This window comes from Podarcis tiliguerta (genome assembly GCF_965153285.1).
Source record: "Podarcis tiliguerta genome assembly, chromosome: 10".
In the NCBI taxonomy this organism is placed as follows: domain Eukaryota; kingdom Metazoa; phylum Chordata; class Lepidosauria; order Squamata; family Lacertidae; genus Podarcis; species Podarcis tiliguerta.
Genome location: NC_139543.1, coordinates 41,831,033 through 41,851,237, shown reverse-complemented (window position 1 = coordinate 41,851,237; position 20,205 = coordinate 41,831,033). Strand labels below are relative to the sequence as shown.

At 46.1% G+C, this 20,205-nt stretch overlaps 2 long non-coding RNA genes across 2 annotated transcripts; one reads left to right on the top strand and one right to left on the bottom strand.

The window, feature by feature from the left end:
- Positions 1–4,719: 4,719 nt before the first annotated feature.
- LOC310658453 lies at positions 4,720–20,058 on the bottom strand. The gene is made up of 4 exons (XR_014502331.1): positions 19,948–20,058; positions 14,370–14,444; positions 11,217–11,293; positions 4,720–4,989 (listed from the first exon to the last, which is right to left on the bottom strand). It is a non-coding gene; the product is annotated as an uncharacterized lncRNA (long non-coding RNA).
- Positions 5,492–6,797, top strand: LOC310658452. The gene is made up of 2 exons (XR_014502330.1): positions 5,492–6,045; positions 6,662–6,797. It is a non-coding gene; the product is annotated as an uncharacterized lncRNA (long non-coding RNA).
- Positions 20,059–20,205: the final 147 nt, after the last annotated feature.

The following is a 20,205-nucleotide window of genomic DNA, read 5'->3' as shown; positions in this document are numbered from 1 at the left end:
CTTACTGGGGAGTTTACATGTCTCCCCGTTAGTTATCTACTCATTCCATACTTTTCAATGCATTTCCCTGTCACTTTCCATAGAAAGTCTGTGAAGCATTCAATGTCCAGAATAGAGCTCTAAAGCTTTTTGTCACTAGTCAAGCCACCAAATGAAACAAACTAGTCTGACATACTCGGGGACATTAGCTATGTCTCATCAAAGGCTATGAGTACCATTTTTCTGCACCTACAGGAAAGGGAAGGGACTGGGAGGAGAGATAGCTAAGAAAGGGAGGATGAACAAACAGGCAACAGATTCCAGTGCTTCAGGAAGTTCTGGAGTGATATTTTGGTGTGAGTGAGAGTAGCAAACATGTAAGCACTGGGAAGGACTACGGCTTGAGGGTGAAAAGAAGAGGGTACCAGAATGTCGCAGAATATCCCATGGACAGAAAAGGGGCTTCTTCTTCCACTTTGTTCTTTTCATGCTAAAATAAGGAGGCTAAAATAAAGGGAAACTAAAATAAATCTGGAACTAGAGGCCTCACCTTTTACTTATGTCCTTTGGCATGTTTAACATAATGAGTCATTTGATTCTTACTTGGGCTAGAGTTTTAAGGAGTGGCTTTCCGGTGTAAATATGCGGTAAAGAAGCAGCTAGGGAGAATAGCAAACATACACATCATCAGGGGCACATTGGAAATGTGATATGTAAGCTGCCAAAAGAACACAAAATATAAAGTCAAATGTAAATTTGCTATGATTTATATAGAGAGGGGAAGGGACAGAAAGCAATGGAAGCATCAAACAGCACTCTGGACAAGTTTGTTCTGGATCCTGGTAGGATGCCATTAATCACTAAAACTATATATTTTGTTACTGTGACTAAGGAAACATAAATTTTAAATTCTGATAGCTAAACATCTGAGTTTCTGCCTTCATCGGTTGCTCTTCAACAGTTGCTCTTATGAAAATGCTGCTCTTCCCAAAGTTGGAGGTTTGAGGGTGTGGTGCTCAGAAGACCTTCATTTGCTGAAGCTGAGTGATGCTGTTACTACCCTCTTGGCTGAGGCCGTGTGATTTTAATGAATCCATCATGTACCTCCAGATGTTCTCCTATTTTGCTAACATTGTTGGATTTGTTGGCATCTCTACAGCAGTTAATGATAAATTAAAGAATTTGTTTGTATTAAAACGTTTAGCAGCAGGTCACTCCAATTCCTTTTGTCAAAATCACCAATTCGTGGTTTCTAAAAAGTTTGCGTAGGTCAATTGTAGCTTTACCTGCATACAGGATATGACATCCCTTTTTTACATTCAATGATATAAATTATATTGCAGGACCCACAGGTAATGTATTGTTCGATGTATTATTATTATTATTATTATTATTATTACTATTACTATTTACCCACCCTAAGGTCCCAGGGTGAGTTACAACATTGAAACACAATATTAAAGAGTTTAAAACAGCTGACTATGTTCTACTTCTCCTGGTGCTTTTGAAGGTAGCTATCACCAAGAGATACACACAGGTGATTCAGGGTTTGGAATTACATGGATGAGATCCATGATTGCTGATCTGTGGTACAGCTCTCACTAATAGTTTGCATACATTTGGAAGCTGGCAGTGATACCTTTAGCAAGCCATTCAGTATTTGCTAACAAAAGGTAGCTTTCTCTTATTACCAGGTGATAGGAGATGCTGGATGGAAATCTACCGCAAATGAGATATATTGCTCTTTGTTACTTGGCACCTCATTTGATGCAGGAGGCTTTCTCTAAACAAAATGGAAGCTTGGTGGATGTAGAGGATGCCCTCTTCACAGAAGGTGTTCTTTCAGCTCTCTGATCCTTCATTGATATTTATCTTTGTTGCTGCAAATAAATTTGCTCCTGAAAGCCAAGGTGTAGACACTTTTTAAAAAATACATGCTTTGGATAGCAGGATTTCCAGCATAGGTAGATGTGGGCATTATCAGGGGATTTGTTATAAAGAACAGTGGCTAATTTATTGTTTGCAATGGTGAGGAGGACATCAAGAAAAGGGATGTGTGGATTATCAGTGGTGCTGTTGAATGTAAACTTGGTAGTTGGATGAGAGATGCGGGTGGTGCTGTGGTCTAAACCACTGAGCCTCTTGGGCTTGCCGATCAGAAAGTCAGCAGTTCGAATCCGTGCTGATGGGGTGAACTCCCATTGCTCTGTCCCAGCTTCTGCCAACCTAGCAGATCAAAAGCACACCAGTGCAAGTAGATAAATAGGTACCACTGCAGTGGGAAGTTAAACGGCATTTCTGTGCACTCCGGCACTCATCACAGTCCTCTGTGCGCCAGTAGCAGTTTAGTCATGCTGGTCACATACCCCAGAAAGCTGTCTGTGGACAAATGCCAGCTTCCTCAGCCTGAAAAGTGAGATGAGCACCACACCCCATAATCACCTTTGACTGGACTGTCCAGGGGTCCTTTACCTTTTATCTTTAGCTGGATGAACATAGTTTTGGTGAAATTTGTAAATTGTTCTACGTTCAGACCACAAAGATATTGGCACCACCATGCAGGTGGTTTCTTAATGAGCTCTTATGGGTTGTCTTGTTAAAGTTTTCCCAAGAATAGATTTCCATAAGATGGAGCAATGGTAGCACAATAGCCATGCCTTGTACTTGCAAGTGATGCTCTCCTTTAAATGTTATTACAAGTAAGCAGAGCTTTTTTAAAAGAGGGTACTGAAGGGTATGGGGACATGGGTGGCGCTGTGGTCTAAACCACAGAGCCTAGGGCTTGCTGATCAGAAGGTTGGTGGTTCGAATCCCCGTGATGGGGTGAGCTCCTGTTGTTCGGTCCCAGCTCCTGCCTACCTAGCAGTTCGAAAGCACCTCAAGTGCAAGTAGATAAATAGGTACCGCTCCGGCGGGAAGGTAAATGGAATTTCCATGTGCTGCTCTGGTTCACCAGAAATGGATTAGTTATGCTGGCCACATGACCCAGAAGCTGTCTGCGGACAAATGCCAGCTCCTTCAGCCTATAGAACGAGATGAGCGCCACAACCCCAGAGTCGTCCACGACTGAACCTATTGGTCAGGGGTACCTCTACCTTTACTGAAGGGTATTAAGTACCAGCACCTCTCTCTTTTTGGTTAAAAAGGGTGACACTTACTGTAACAACTTCATGGCGAGTACCGACACCTATTTTTCTATTTTAAAAAAGCACTGCAAATAACTCTGTTGGAGGATTTTTAGAATTTCTGTTGTTAAGGAACTCATTTAAAGCCTGAACACCATCTTTATGTGGCATTGGTGTAAATAGCTGTAACATCCAAAGTATAGTATTGGTGTGGAATTGGCACTGCTTCTTTAGAGACTTGACTTCAAGTAAGAAGTCATTAGTGTCTCTGATATGTGATGGGAGGCTTTGCACCAAGTTTTGTAAGTTTAAGTCAATATAGAAATAAATCCTTTCAGTAGCTGTGTTGTTGGCTGATGTTCAAGGTTGTTTGGTTGTTGGAATGTTCAAGGTTGTTTGGCTTTGTGGATTTTTGGTAGCACGTAAAACCTGCCGTGTATGTGTTCCCAAGTAAACATGAATATAAAGGGAGTTTCCTTGATGTCATTCATACATATTTTGTACGTCGCTAAGCAGCAAGAAGCAGGCATATTTGGTAGCCAGCCAACAGGCCAAAAAGCACATTATTCAGATGCATTCCAGAACACTGAGTATCATGTCTCCCTGTGTATATTTAAACTAGGTGTGCACAACTTATGACCCACCAAGTTGAATACAGACCAACAGTCGCCACAGTCTGTCACTTCCTACACTCTTCTGCAATCCCAGTCAGGCATTTTTGAAAGGAGGCTTATTTAGCCCCTCGTGGACTGCCAGACCCGGTTGCTGAGCTGTGTTTTGATTGGCAGGTCACAAAGTGTGGAGACCTATATTAAGCTCTCTTGTGTGCTTCGTTTTCTCTCTTGTCTCCACCCCGCAGCTCCATTAATGAACAGATGCGTCTTTAATTTTTCTACATTCCTCCTTAGCTATTCCAGACATATGGCAACCTTGAATCTTGGGGCATTTTTTAGTCACTGTTTCTTAGCACTTTGATTTCATAAGACTTTGGGCCAAACTACAATTGGTGTTAAACACGCTCCTTCAAATTGTGTTATCGTATAAAAACCCTCACTGGAAACCATAGGTGTGAGAGTCTGACCAGTATCACTGTCACCAAACGAATGCTGTGAAAAAGAATTTAGCTGTCAACTCAACGAAGATACTTAGCAAAAAAATCTGGGAGACCAAGCTACACATTCAATTTCATCATTGCGGAAATAAGGAAATATAAGGAAACAAGCCTCATATTTATTTTTAGATAGCACCTGACATTTACCAGATAGTCACATATCGCACATATGTCTTCCCCAAGCTGTTGGAGATGAAAGGCCTCAAAAGTTTCTCTCTCTCTCTCTCTCTCTCTCTCTCTCTCTCTCTTTCTGCACATGGGGTACATGTCCCACTGTGGAAGGGTTTTGAGAAAATACAGAAGATTACTCACCCAGATGTTATTCTGTTTCCATCCCTAGCGTTTTCAAATATCTGGGATGGGCAAAATCTTGACAGCAAGAATAAAGACTTAATCAGGTTCCTCTTAGATTAACCACTTCAAGGTTCTGGAAACATTTGGAAAATGCCGCTTTAAAATACTGGTATATTCTTGTTTTGCTTTTAGCTTTATGTGAAAAGGTAACCCAAAAGAAACAAAAAGTATAACAAAAATAAGTTTTGTTTGACATGGTGTGATTTTATTTAATTTATTAATGAAGTAATTGAGGCTCCAGTAACCTTAGCTACACAGGCGGGAATATAGAATTCTTTATAACTGCTTCTATTTTAACCGTAAGCTGCCCTGAGTCCCTGTCACAGAAAAAAGGCAGGATGTGCATACTACTACTAATAATAATAATAGCTGTAATAGACCTTCCATGTCTTAAGCAACTCCAGCTACATTTGCTAAACCCTGCAAAGAAAAAAGTTGAAGTAGTTTAAAAGGACTCCAATGATGAATCTGCAATTTGTTTTTCTTTCTTTTCCTTTCTTTGGGTTGAACTATGTATAAGGTTCAAAGACTGTTTCTGCTTTGAGTATTATAAATGCCAATTCACATTTATAATTTGCCCACAAGATCAATAAAAATTACACACACACACACACACACACTGGGTCCCTTACACCCCTCATCCACCTTCTGTCTGATCTCCACACCTTGTACCCATTCCTCTTGGCTCACATCCTAATATCAGGGCCAGAAGCACAGGTGGGGGGGCACAGACAGGGAGGGCCTAGAACAACTATAGCAGGGGATAAGGCACTGGATCCGACTAGTGGGCCAGATCCTTACCTCCTGCACCACCCAAAGGTCAAATTTGTTACGTGGGCAGGACTGTCCGCCTGTCCGCTGATGTCACAAACACACCAGGGGACCTGTTTTTTTGCACAGCGCTATGAACAATCCACTGATTGTCAGTGCTTTGCAGGTGGCCTTGCAGGCCAGCCATGAACCCTATTTGGGTCCAGCCCCATCTTTACCTGCCCCACACTTGACATCACATATGATGTGAGCTGTAAGACAGAAGTGTGGTGGACTTGCATCTGGGTGGGAAATACTATAGAGTGGCAAGCTTTTACTGTTAAAATATCAGCAGCCGTAGTGGTCACAGCTTCATCTGGCATTGGAGCCAGCGTAAGAATGACGGTCTTCCTGTTGTGCCATGTTTGGCATGGCAGAGACACCAAAATGCCCTTCCTCTGGTGTTTCCTCCTACAGATGGGTGGATGGGAGTTGCCTTCTTGAACTGCGCAATGATTTGAGTCAACAAGACCTGTGTAGATCGTATAAAATATCTTGGCTGATGCTCCAGTAGCACTTTAGAAGCCAAGCTTTGTTTGCTCTGTAAATATTGGCTGTGATGTGCTCTGGCATCTGAGCAAAGCCAGCCATTTGACCAGATCATTCAAGAGGAGCCATCCAGAGTTTCCTACAGAAGAAAGAAGATCTCGCTTGGCAAGCGTCCAGGTAACTCCGTCCACTGCAATCTGTAAATCAAAGATGGTGACCCTGCGGCCCTCCAGATATTGCTGGACTACAGCTTCCATTATCCCAGGCCACCAGCCATGCTGGTTGGGGGTTGAAGTTGGAATCCACCATCTGGAGGGTCACAGGTACCCTATCTCTACAGAGAAAGCCTTATTGTCAGGATCTGCAACACCTTCTCTAATTAGACCTTCAGCCCAGAAAACTAGCTATGTGCCCAAGTGGGAAACCCGTCTTGGCTCTGAACTTCCAAATGAAGTTTGGAACAACACTACTAAATTGTACACTAAATATAAACAGAACATTTACAAAGCACTAGTTTCCTGGTACTTGATGCCAGGGACACCCGGTCTAAAAAGATGCTCAGATTCATAATACGTGGATAAGCTGTCCATTGACCCAGAACTTCTGGATTCAAATCCTTACCACCCTCAGAGATATTACAGACAAAATGGTAGAACAAGGACAGGGAGCATGTGGCCCTCCAGATATTAATGTTGGATTCCATCTCACATCAGCCCCAGCCCAGATGGCCAATGTTCAGTGGCATTGGCCCTGGAAAAAGAACCGGCCGGTTTTTCCTTTAGCCTCACTACAGCTTTCTAAAATCAAGAATACTGCGAGCGAAACAGAGGAATCACCACCAGAACCAATCCTACAAGAAGATGAGAACCCCTCCTTTAAAAAAAAAATCTGTTTCAAAAAACACAAATAAAACATAATTAAAATGAGAAGGCATATCATGTGCTCCCACTGTTGCCCAAATAAGTCCAGTTTATTGTACACACATTTTAAAAGATAACCTCTGATTACCCTTTATGTATAGTGGAGACTAAGAAAGAAACATGGCAAATGGGATGCGAGAAGTTGATATGAAACAGGATAAGATGATCATCACAGGAAGATGACGGGTGGGAGGTGAAAGACCTTCTGTGAGAGGGAGGAAAGGGAAGATCTTCCAGGGTGGGAGGCCGGAAGAAGAAAAGGAAGCAACCAGGTGAGAGCTGGGAGGGTCCACACCTTATTGTGTGAGACAAGGTTTAAGATCTACCAGTACCTCTGATAGAGAGCTTTGTCTTTCTTATTTTCCCTTCTTTTCCCCCTTTTCTTTTCTTTTATGTTTTTTTTTTCATTTTTATTTAGATTGATCTGTTTTTATAGTATTCTATGCTGATAAGTTTCAATAAAAATATTTATTTTTTAAAAAGTACTTATTCATTTCCTTTTTATTCCACCATTCTTCCAGAGAGCTGAAGGTAGTGTACATGGCTACCCCTTCTTCATTTTATCCTCAACTCTGTGAGGTAAACTAAGCTGAGGGAGGTAGCAGCTAGCCCAAAGTCAACCGCTGAGCTTCGTAGTTATGTGGGGATTGAACCTGCGTCTTCCCACTCCTAGCCCAACACTCTGACCACTATGCCACATGGACCTCCCTGCCATGCCTCACATTTGATCTTAATATATATCTTAATGCGGGGAGCAGCACACTGGACCAGACAGACCTTTCACCTGTCCTGCAGAGCTCTCCTTGTGTTCTTAAGCTCTGTTTACAAATGTTAAAAAGAAACCACTTTGTCTGCAATTCAGAAGTCATGAAAGTACAGTACTGCTCAGCCCAGAACATTGCACGGGGTGAAGTTTCCATGGAATCATAAACAAGGTGCAGCACCAAAGGTACATAAAGCATCTTGCATGGGGATGACAAGGAACAGTGGGTGAAGAAACCATATGGCAAGGATCATGAAGGTGTCAGAGTTGCAGAGCCAGGATAGGACCCTTGGGTGCATCACCTCACCTGGTATTCTGGTTTGCTCCACCTAATAGTTTTTCCAGGATAAACAAAAAACAAAAAACTAATTTGTTATGTAAGTTATGCTGAGAAATCATGACTGGCTCACTCTGTGTGCTTCGTGGCAAAGCAGGAAACCCAGGACTTGCTAGTCCAAGTCCAGCACTCTCTGCACTGTGCTACACCAGCTGACAGATGTTTCCCAGGTTGTTCCCATGTTGTTTGGTTGTGGGAAGGTACAGAGGCAAAATCATCATCACCATTACCCATTCCCCCGCCCCCAATAGTTCCCTGGGGGGGGGGGAGCAGCACCCATTTCAGAGCCTCATGATACCCATCACCTTTTATTCCTTCCTGGGTCACAGCAGAGATTGTTCCCAAGTTGTCTGAGGAGGAGGAAGCACAGGGCAAAAAGCAGAAACATTATTATTACCAACTCCTCATCCACCTCCAATTTTGACATAGTCATGCTTATATAGGTGAATGAATAGTAAAGGTAAAGGGACACCTGACTATTAGGTCCAGTCGTGGCCGACTCTGAGGTTGCGGCGCTCATCTTGCTTTACTGGCCGAGAGAGCCAGCGTACAGCTTCCAGGTCATGTGGCCAGCATGACTAAGCTGCTTCTGATGAACCAGAGCAGCGCACAGAAACGCCGTTTACCTTCCCGCCGGAGCGGTACCTATTTATCTACTTGCACTTTGACGTGCTTTCGAACTGCTAGGTGGGCAGGAGCGGGGACCGAGCAACGGGAGCTCACCCCGTCACGGGGATTCAAACTGCTGACCTTCTGATCGGCAAGTCCTTGGCTCTGTGGTTTAACCCACAGACTAGAACTCCCCAAAAGGGCGGCACACAGGACCCCACAGACCATAAATCTGCCACTGGTTGTATCACTATTGGTATTTTGTATGCAAGTAAAATTGCTCTCTCTCTCTCTCTCTCTCTCTCTCTCTCTCACACACACACACACACACACACACACACGGGGAGGGGGGGGGAGAAGAGAGAGAGAAACTCTCTGATGCATAAAGGCTGGGTTACCAGCAAGGTTCTATTTATAGTTTGCTATATTGCTTCACTACAAAGCTTGCATTTTCCCAGGGACAGAAGCCGAACAACAAGAAAAAGGTGTTGCCTTTCCTTCTTAGTCCCGGTCAGGGTTTAGATCACATTTGTGGGCTCCTTGCCCACTCTGGAGGAGCTGATAGCCTGTGGGTGCATTCCTCCACTTGTTTGGTCAACAGAAGCAAAATGTGTGGGTCACAAGCCATGCCCCAGGGAAAGATTTAATGAATGTTTAACCAGCAATTTGCGGCCTGTGAGAGGTGGAAAGCAATCCCAATTCAATACAAATGACAGACATGGCTGGCAAATGCAGCAGGAGTAGAAAACAGTCAGAAAGGGGAGGAAAAGAGGAAGGCACTGTCAGCCCTGTCAACAGAGCTGCTGGCATTTCTTGATGCTACAACTTCAAGAGTAGAAACTGACACTGGGCACAGTATTCAGGGTTCTTGGAATCTCCTCTTAAATTTCAAGTACAAATTTCTAGCCCTCATGGCTGAGATTTAATAACATTGGGGTACTAAGAGAGTTTTAACAAATAGTTCTTCCCTACTACAAGTAGCACAAACAGATATAAATGGTTGAGAATCAACAAATGTTTCAGGTTTGCTTAATTTGCACATTTTGCACTGGTCACAAATGTCTAGCTTTGTTATTCTGTGGGGGGAAATGATATTATTATTACTATTATCATTGGTGCAAGTCTGCAAGTCTCCACTATGTTGAGCTGCAAGAAGAATTGTGATTCTTCAAATCAGGGAAACTAGCTAGGCCAGTTTTATTTGGTTTTATTTTGGAAAAGATCCGTCTTTAATTAATTAATTAATAAATTAATAACAACAACAACAACAACAACAACAATAATAATAATAATAATAGACAGCATCTTAAAAAGCAGAGACATCACCTTGCCAACAAAGGTCCTTATAGTTAAAGTGATGGTTTTCCCAGTAGTGATGTATGGAAGTGAGAACTGGACCATAAAGAAGGCTGATCGCTGAAGAATTGATGCTTTTGAGTTATGGTGCTGGAGGAGACTCTTGAAAGTCCCATGGACTGCAAGAAGATAAAACTTCTCCATTCTTAAGGAAATCAGCCCTGAGTGCTCACTGGAAGGACAGATCCTGAAGCTGAGGCTCCAATACTTTGGCCACCTCATGAGAAGAGAAGACTCCCTGGAAAAGACCCTGATGTTGGGAAAGATGGAGGGCACAAGGAGAAGGGACGACAGAGGACGAGATGGTTGGATAGTGTTCTCGAAACTACCAGCATGAGTTTGACCAAACTGTGGGAGGCAGTGGAAGACAGGTGTGCCTGGCATGCTCTGGTCCATGGGGTCACGAGGAGTCGGACACGACTAAACGACTAAACAACAACAACAAATAATCTTTTATTATTTATACCCCACCCATCTGGCTGGATTTCCCCAGCCATTCTGGACAGTTTACAGCATATATAAAAACATAATAAAACATTAAAAACTTCCTGATACAGGGCTGCCTTCACATGTCTTCTAAAAGTTGGGTAGTTCTTTATCTCCTTGACATCTAAAGGGAGAGCATTCTGCAGGGAGGGCACCACTACTGAGAAGGCCCTCCTAGGAAATGTTAAATTCAGGACTTAACGGTCAAATGGGTCCTCCCATTTAGATGCTTGCTGCTCCCAAATCCTGCTACCAGGTATGTGAATTTAAATCCCCTTTCACCACCCAGAACCATAGCTCATTAGAGAGGGAGTAAGGGCCTTAACTCAAAGGGGGCCTCAGACACAGGTGACTCATTCTGTTTCAATGCTTGAGGCAAAACAGGAAGGTGCTGCCCCCCCCCATCATTGAAACTACTCCACCAAAGCCTCACTTATCGGGGTCACGAGGTGGCAGCTTCCAGCAAGATCTCATGTGAGCTCCACAAGATCTCTTGAGAGTTTTGCCAGATCTCGCCAGAAGCCACCACCGGGTCTCCTCACTTCACTGGTGGAGGTAGCAGGGGTGGGGGTGGCGCCTGTGGGGGCAAATGCCCCATGGGATTTTGCCATTCAAGATGGCTGCCTCAATCCACCTCATGGGTGGACCTGCCCTGGCCTCAGATTTGACACTTGGTTTTTGTTTTTTTTGGCATTTGATAAGTTTTGCCATTTGTCTTTTATGTGCATCAAGCCAAAATGGGACACACATGCTCAACTTACACTTACAGCTAAAGCATCCCTGACAGATGGCCATCCAAACTCTGCTTAAAAATCTCCAAGGAAGGAGAGTCTACCACTTCACGTGGAAGTCTGTTCCACTGTCAAACAGCTCTTACCGTCAGAAAGTTCTTCATGATGTTTAGACGGAATCTCCCTTCTTGGAACTTGAAACCCTTGGTTCAGGTCCTGCCCTCTGGAGCAGGAGAAAACAAGCTTGCTCAATCTTCATGCGACAGCCCATTAAATATTTGAAGATGTCTATGAGATCGCCTCCCGGTGTCCTCTTTTCCAGGCTAAAAGTGCCCAGCTCCCTCAACCATTCCTCATAAGGCTTGGTTTCCAGACCCTTGATCATCTTGGTCCTCCTCCTCTGCACATGTTCCAGCTTGTCAATATGCTTCTTAAATTGTGGCACCCAGAATTGGACACATTAATCCAGGTGTGGCCTGACCAAGGCAGAATATAGCATGACTATTACTTCCCTTGATCCGGACACTAGTCTTCTGTTGATGCAGCCTAGAATAGCATTAGCGTTTTTTGCAGCTGTTGATTCATGTTAAGCTTGTAGTCTAGTTAGTGTTAAATTTAATGCTACATAAATTGTTGAACAAATGTCATTGTATTTTATTGTATTGTATCAAAGTTGCAGAGAAAGCATGTCAGTATTTTTCAATGTAGCTGCACTAATTATTTCAACCGGAGGGTATTATTCTAGCTTTGAATCTTATATACCAATAGTGAATTCCACAGAACCATACAGCTGGAAGAGACCCCAAGGGACATCTAGTCCAACCCCCTGCAATGCTGGAATCGTTTGCCCAACATGGGGCTCGAACCCACATCCCTGAGGTTAAGAACCTCATGCTCTACTCACTGAGCCATCCATTCTATGAGTGCGGAGCCTTATGTATCCAAAATGCACCAGCTGTGCACAAGGTGGAGGTATCAGCAGGCTTGGGGGAACCAAAGTTTTGCAGAAGCACACTAACTCTTTAAGGGGGCAAGTAAACAGGAGGAACATTAAAACAGCTCATTGGGGACTGAGCATGTCCAATGAGTATGGGATACTAACCATCCCTAACTGTTGGGGCAGGTGCACAGAAAACCAGAAAGGAAGGGGAAATGTAATGAAGGCACTTGGAAAAGGGTATGGCTGGCAGGTTAAAATTCTGAATGTCACAGTTTCCACTTGTACCTTTCCCAATATAAAAAAGCCCCTAGCGTTGCTTGCTTTCATGATGGCTGCAGGATATGGAAGTGATTTCTTCAGTGAGTCTAGTATCTTTATGGATAATTAATTTGCTACCTAAAGGTTATGGAAAAGACACCATCCCCCCCTTGTGTGCTAACAATGAGATCTCTCAGTTTCCTCAATTAGGTCAACTCCTGTGATTAATATCCCCCCACGATAGCTATTAAACACTGGTTAAAATTGCTGAGAAATGACTGGGAGAAAAGATATATGATCTCCGTCATGGATTTCTCATCTCTAATTGCTAGGCTTCTTTTGACAAGTGCCCGGGCCAGAAACAGGGAGTTCCACCAGACACATGACATGGGTGAAAGGGATGTCAGGAACAAAAAGAGCTTGGGTAGCTGAATAGACATCCTTCTTCGAGTTGCTAGCCCTGCTCTGATCACTCGTCATCCTCGTCACCTCCCAGAAAATGCAGTAAATCTGATACTTTCCTTGATGTCTCAAAGAAGTACCAGCAATATTTTAACCTGCTTGTGCAAGAGCCAAGCTTGAAAGCTGAATTGAAACCTTCGAAAGAAAACCCAACCAAGTCGAGAAGGGTGGAGGAATGCGGGGAGAGAACCTGAGGAGGCATCTGGGGCACACCTCAGCTGGTTTTAGCCAGCAGGAAGAGGGTCTCCTCCTAGCATCAAGTAGACAGATAATGAGCGTCTTTCTGGTGATGAAATGGACCTCATGCACTTCGCGGAAATGGCTTGCTAAGAGGCTAAGACTCCAATAACTGAAAACACAGGATACCTTCCCACTGTTGACAGCAATGGCCAGCACTCGGTCAAGCCTCACCTGATGCGAGGAACAGATTTTACCAAGACACTCTCTTTCTCTGAATTTGTTCTCTGTGTTGCGAATGTCAACACTACTGTTGTTCTTATCAACAGAATCCAGCCTCCAATAATAAATGGATTCCAGGAAGGTGATAGCTTGATGGATGATTCCTATACTGTAACTAACACAGAGAATTTGTTTTTGCAGCTCTGCTGGCACCACAGAATGGGACGTGTATACTGAGCCTTCAGATGGCACCCTTCCTCTTCCACCCTCGGGACGTCAGAGAATTCAGACAAAAAATGGAAACTGGGGCAGAAATTGCTGACGTTCACTTCTTCATCCCGTGTCCAGAAGACAAATGGATCTGGCATATGCAATCAGTATTCGCTGTTTTTGTTACCGCTGTCAGTAAGCATTGTGTTTCCTTTGCGTGGGAATGAATGCTGGGGAATCAATGAATTGTGTCAAATTTCACCAAGAGAGACGGCAACATGAGCGTCTTTTTTGTTGGAAGCCAAACCGCAGCAGAACAGAAGCAGCACTGCCTGCAGCAAATACGTCTCGGAACAGAAATGGATAGCTGCTTACATCCCTACTCCACCCTCTGCCCAATGGGCAACAGCTTGCCAGAGAAACTTGCCAGAGAAACACGCTCTTGGGGGCCCCCAAAAAAATTAAAGGAAAAAAACCTGGATGTACATTTCCAAAATATAATATAAAAAACAAATAAAATAAAACCTACATACAACAACAGTATGTATTAATAATTATTTCACTACAGTTGTACCTCGGGTTAAATACGCTTCAGGTTACATACGCTTCAGGTTACAGACTCCGCTAACCCAAAAATAATACCTCGGGTTAAGAATTTTGCTTCAGGATGAGAACAAAAATTGTGCTCCGGCTGTGCGGCAGCAGCCGGAGGCCCCATTAGCTAAAGTGGTGCTTCAGGTTAAGAACAGTTTCAGGTTAAGAACGGACCTCTGGAACAAATTAAGTACTTAACCCGAGGTACCACTGTATTAATATACTTCTTCTTAATTGTATTTCACTATTTATATACTTCTTCTTAATTGTATTTCAGTTCAACAATTACTTTGATAAAATACATATTTTGTTATGTGCAAATGGCTTTAGATACCTATTAGGTCCATAAATTACCAGATAGCATATATTCAACACAAAAAACAGTGACAATTTGTTGTTGACAAAGGACAGCTGGACATATAAAGGGCCCCATTACCTTCAGTAGCTTAGGGCCTCATCTGCAAATCTGGCCCTGGCTCCAGGCACTCTGGCAGAAGTCTTTCCAAGGTACCTGTCAGGGAACTGCCATCAGAAGGACAGGAGGTGCAAAGGCTCACGGAGGTTGAAAGAGACGCGGCAGCTGAAGAGGGAACCAGTAGGGGGAGAGCAGGAACTTCAAGGGAAGGTGAGTCGGAGGGATGGCTCAGAGACGCTTCCAGCGAAAACAGCGGGGAGGTCTCAGGACCTCCTATAGGGACACCCATTCCTCGCCGGAAACTGTCACGCCGAGAGTCCAGAAGACGTGTTTCCGTTAAGGAGCTTTTATGTTGGAAACGATTCCGAAAGCAACCACTTTCGGATTCTGCTAGCGATTGACGCAGCCATGCTGGAGGGGCTCCGTCACAGGGAGAGGTTTGAAAACCTGATCAAACTCTGAGGGACTTGCATTTTACGCACAAGCAGCTCATCATCCCATCACAGCAATCCGAAAGTCACCGAAAGCCAGCTTGTGCAGGGAGAGGCATCATGAGCGACCCAGCCGGAACCGGAGGAGCAGGAGCAGCTGGAGGGGGTCCAAGCCTGGAAGAAAGGTACAGGGCGTTGGAGATCCAGCTTGCCATGCAAACGGCGAGGCTTGAGGAGAGGAGGGCTCAGGATGCAGAAAAGGGGAAGGAGAAAGCCACCCCACTCGCCAGAAAGGTGCCAGGATTGGTGCAGAAATTCGGGGGGGATCCCAGAAACTATCATGCCTTTAGAACAGAGATGCAATACGCTCTCAACCTGCAGTTTGATGACTTCCCCAAGGAGGAATCGCGAGTGGCTTTTGTAATTGGCCATCTCGAATCGGGGGCGAAGGACTGGGTTAGACCCCTGATGGCAGTGAATAATGAGATCCTAAAGGACACGAGGAAGTTTTTTCGTGCCATGGACCTGATGTTTTCCAGCGACATTGAGCAGGGAGTGGCGCGGAGGCAGATAATGGCTTGCAAACAGGGGAGCCGATCTGTCCGTGAGTACTGGACTGAGTTTACTATGTTGATTCATAAATTGGGGTGGGACCTATCGGCGGAACCCATCCAGATGCTTTTCGAAGAGGGGCTTTCTTCGGCCCTTAAAGATGAACTTTCCCGGGGGCCCAGGGCGGAGTCTATGGACCAGCTGACCAAATCCGCGCTGGCCATAGGAGCGCGCCAGGAAGCGAGGGCTTTGGAAAGGCGGGAAGGGAAAGGAGAACGTTGGAGGGAGCTCCGCATTCCAGACATTCCAGAGCCACCTTTCCCGCCGGGAGAGCCGATGGAAGTTGGAACAGCGCGGGCGCGCGCAGTTTCAAATCCCAGTGAAGGGCGGAAGAAGGAGGGAAAGAGCGCCAAGAAATGTTATCTCTGCCAACAGCCAGGGCACTTTGCCAGAGTTTGCCCGCAAAGAAAGGAATGGCAAGGGATGGCAGGAGCTGTTGGGGAGAAGGAGGAGGAAAGCAAGGAGCAAGTAAAAGCCAACGCCTGGCTGCCACCGTTGGGGCACAGCAGCCAGGCCAAAGAGCAGTGAAAGTGCCCACGCCAGACCCTCCCAGACCTGCTTTAGTGATAGAGGTGTTGCTAGAGCTACCAAACGGACACCCACTACAGATCAAGGCACTTTTGGATTCAGGCAGCTCCTGTAATTTCATGAGTAAGGAGTTTGCAGCGGAGCACCAGATACAGACCATCCCTTTAAGTAACCCCTTGCAGGTGACCACGATTGACGGCAGAGAGCTGTTGGGAGGAGAAGTTAGCCAACAGACAGTCCCGATGATAATGAGGGTGGCAAGGCACACCGAACGGATAGCGTTTAATGTGGCCACCTTGGGAGGAGCTCCCATCATTTTGGGGATGAGCTGGCTGGCGCTACACGATCCGCTAGTGGGCTGGCATCAGAGGGTGGTCTCCTTTGGATCAGCGCATTGCCTGGAACACTGCAAGCAGGGGAAGGTCCCGGGAGGAGCCAGAGTCACCCTAGCCGGGATGGAAGTAATGGATAAAGGGAAGGTGCCCCCGCAATACGCAGATCTGAGCAACGTATTCAGCGAAAGGGAAGCAGACAAACTGCCGCCGCATAGACCCTTTGACTGTCAAATCAACCTACTCCCTGGGGCCCAACTCCCAGTGGGCAAGCTGTACGCCATGTCAGACAGGGAGATGCAGGAGTTGAGGGAGTTCATTGACAAAAACCTGAAGCGAGGTTTCATCAGAGAGTCCCGAGCGGTGGGGGGCAGCCCAGTGTTCTTTGTGGACAAAAAAGACACAGATAAGCCGAGACTTGTAGTTGACTTCAGGGCCCTGAATGCAGTGTCGGAACCCCTGGCTTTTCCTATGCCCCGAATTGATGACATTTTGACCAGGGTGAGGAAGGGGAAGATTTTTACAAAACTGGACCTGCGGGGGGCGTACAATCTGATACGCATAAGGAAGGGGGATGAATGGAAGACCACCATGTTCACCCCTTTGGGAGCATTTGAATACCTCGTTATGCCCTTCGGTCTACAAGCAGGCTCGGCGTGCTTTCAAAGTTTTATGAACCACGTCTTGGGACCTTTGCTCTACAAGAATTGTGTGGCCTTTTTAGATGACGTGTTGGTGTATTCGGAAGATGAGGAGCAGCATGTGAGGGACGTGCGAGAAGTGTTGAGCAGGCTGCAAGCCAATCAGCTGTGGGTGAAACTGGAGAAGTGCCAGTTTCATACCAAGGAGGTGGAATTCCTGGGGTACCGCTTGTCAGACAAAGGATTGGCCATGGATCCAGGCAAGGTCCAAGCGGTACTGGAATGGAAGACACCGAAGACCAAGAAGGATGTGCAAAGATTCCTGGGGTTTGGGAACTTTTATCGGAAGTTCATCAAGAACTTTGCACACTTGACGGCGCCCATCACCGACTGCCTCAGCAGCAAGAAGAAATTTGTTTGGACGGCGGAGGCGGAGCGAGCATTTGAAGAACTGAAAAGGGCTTTCGCCTCGGAAGAACAACTTCTGCATGTGGACTTACGAAAACCCATGAGAGTGAAAACAGACGCGTCCGACCGGGCGATCGGGGCGGTACTTCTTCAGCCGGGAAGGAATACGTCGGAGTGGAGACCGTGTGCCTTCTTCTCGAGGAAGCTGAATAAGTCCGAGCGGAACTACACGGTGTATGACAGGGAACTACTCGCCATTCACGAAGCGTTCCGGAGGTGGAGACATTTGTTAATTGGGGCACAACACAAGGTGCAAGTGTGCACCGACCACAAGAATTTGGAGTATTGGAGAACAGCTCGAGTGCTCAACCAACGACAAGTGAGATGGGCACAGGAATTCTCCAAATTCCACTTTGAAATTTGTTATGTGCCAGGCCCAGAAAACGTCAGGGCGGACGCTCTCTCACACAAACTAGAGTATTTGGAGGGGGAGGGGGCAATCGAAGAGAGACATGTCATCCCTGAGGACCGCTGGGTGTGTGGGGCGGCGCTGGTGGGGCGACGAGAACTGGTAGAGGAAACGGAAAATGATGAGTATGCCCAGGATAAGCTCAGAGGTCTCAGGGGGGAGGGCGAGAGCCCCGAAGGTTTTGAGGAAAGAAATGGGGCATTGTATTACAAAGGGGCACTGTATATACCAGAAGGTGAATTGAGGGGAAGAGTACTCAAGCAGTTGCACGATAGCCCCACGGCGGGACATTTTGGGCAACACAAGACCATGTGGATGGTTACCAGGGAGTTTTGGTGGCCCAAGGTGAGGGAAGATGTAAAGGAGTATGTAAGAGGGTGCGACCAATCTCAGAGAGCCAAAGGGGAAAGAAGGGCACCGGCAGGGTTATTAGAACCATTACCCACACCAGAACGGCCTTGGGAAGCGGTATCAATAGATTTTATGACGGATCTGCCGAAATCCAAGGGGAAAACAGCCATCATGGTAGTAGTAGACCTGTTAACTAAGATGTGCCACTTTGTAGCATGCTCACATGCAGTCACAGCGGAAGAAACAGCGAAGTTGTTTGTAGAACACATCTTTAGGTTGCACGGCGCCCCCTTGAGGGTGATCTCAGACCGCGGCAAACAATTTACTTCCAGGTTCTGGAGGAAGCTCATGAGCTTGCTGCACGTGGAAGTCAATTTTTCGACTGCCCGGCACCCTGAAACCAACGGGCAGGCGGAAAGAGCAAATGGCATCCTCCAACAATATCTGAGGTGTTATGTCAATGACAGAGAGAACGATTGGGTCGAAAAGTTGGCGCTGGCAGAATTTGCCTACAATAATGCGGAGAATGTGTCCACAGGGATGAGCCCCTTTTTGGCTAATTACGGGTGTCACCCCAGGGCATTTCCAGGGGATGGAGGCGAGAGATGGAGCGTCCCAGCGGCCGAACATTTTGTAGAAGAGATGGAAGCGATCCATCAGCAGCTCCAGCTCAACTTAGAAAGGGCCAAGGCACAATATAAGAAGCAGGCAGACAAGAACAGAAGGGAAGGTGAAACCATAAGGGTGGGGGATCAGGTGTGGCTGTCAACCCAAGGGTTGCCGTTCAAAGGGGGTTGTAAAAAATTAAGACCCAAGAGATTGGGACCCTTTGAGGTCATTCAGCAGGTCAACCCAGTGGCTTTCAAACTCCGGTTACCCAACCACATGAAATTGCACCCAGTGTTCCACAGGTCGTTACTGTCACCATACCGGGGGGGACGTGAAGGGGAGCACACCAGGGGACCAGCCTTGGAAGAAAGGGAAAGCAGCAACCATGTAGCGGAAATCCTCGATTCCAGGTGGAAGGGAAATCAGGTGGAGTATTTGGTGGCGTGGGAAGGGGAACCGGAGTCAGAAAACACCTGGGTGACTGCAGGTGAGGTCAATGACGAGGTTTTAACAGAAACGTTCCACCTACGATTCCCGAGGAAACCACAGCCGGTAGCAAGATTTAGGAGGGAGTATTTCGGCACCACCGACGAGGAAGAGGAACTGGAAGGATTCGCGGAGTCGGAGTTGGAAGAGGGAATGGACTCCGATGACGAGGAGTACCGAGAGACCAGGGACAGCAACAAGTGGAGGGAAGTGTTCGAAACTTCGGACGATGAGGAAGGTTCTTTCAGGGGTTTTACCTCCTCACAACCCGTAGGGGAGGAGACGGGAGGGGGTGAAGGGGGCCCTGGAGGGGAGGTGGATGTCAGGGAACTGCCATCGGAAGGACAGGAGGTGCAAAGGCTCACGGAGGTTGAAAGAGACGCGGCAGCTGAAGAGGGAACCAGTAGGGGGAGAGCAGGAACTTCAAGGGAAGGTGAGTCGGAGGGATGGCTCAGAGACGCTTCCAGCGAAAACAGCGGGGAGGTCTCAGGACCTCCTATAGGGACACCTATTCCTCGCCGGAAACTGTCACGCCGAGAGTCCAGAAGACGTGTTTCCGTTAAGGAGCTTTTATGTTGGAAACGATTCCGAAAGCAACCACTTTCGGATTCTGCTAGCGATTGACGCAGCCATGCTGGAGGGGCTCCATCACAGGGAGAGGTTTGAAAACCTGATCAAACTCTGAGGGACTTGCATTTTACGCACAAGCAGCTCATCATCCCATCACAGTACCATAGACACCCTTTTATTATCACTGCAATGTCAGGAACTTTGCCACAGAACTACAGGTGCTCTTCCTACCCTTTCAGTAGTCCCAAAAAAAGGAACACAATGAGTTAATAGGTGAGACAAGCCACACACACAAAAGGAAAGGGTATATTTTATAGGACTCAGTGATTGCTTTAACACAATGCACTGGCCTTCTGACTCCTCCTCTCCTAGAACTATCTTCCCAGGCTCATTCTGCCTGGTTGTTGTGCATCTGAAACA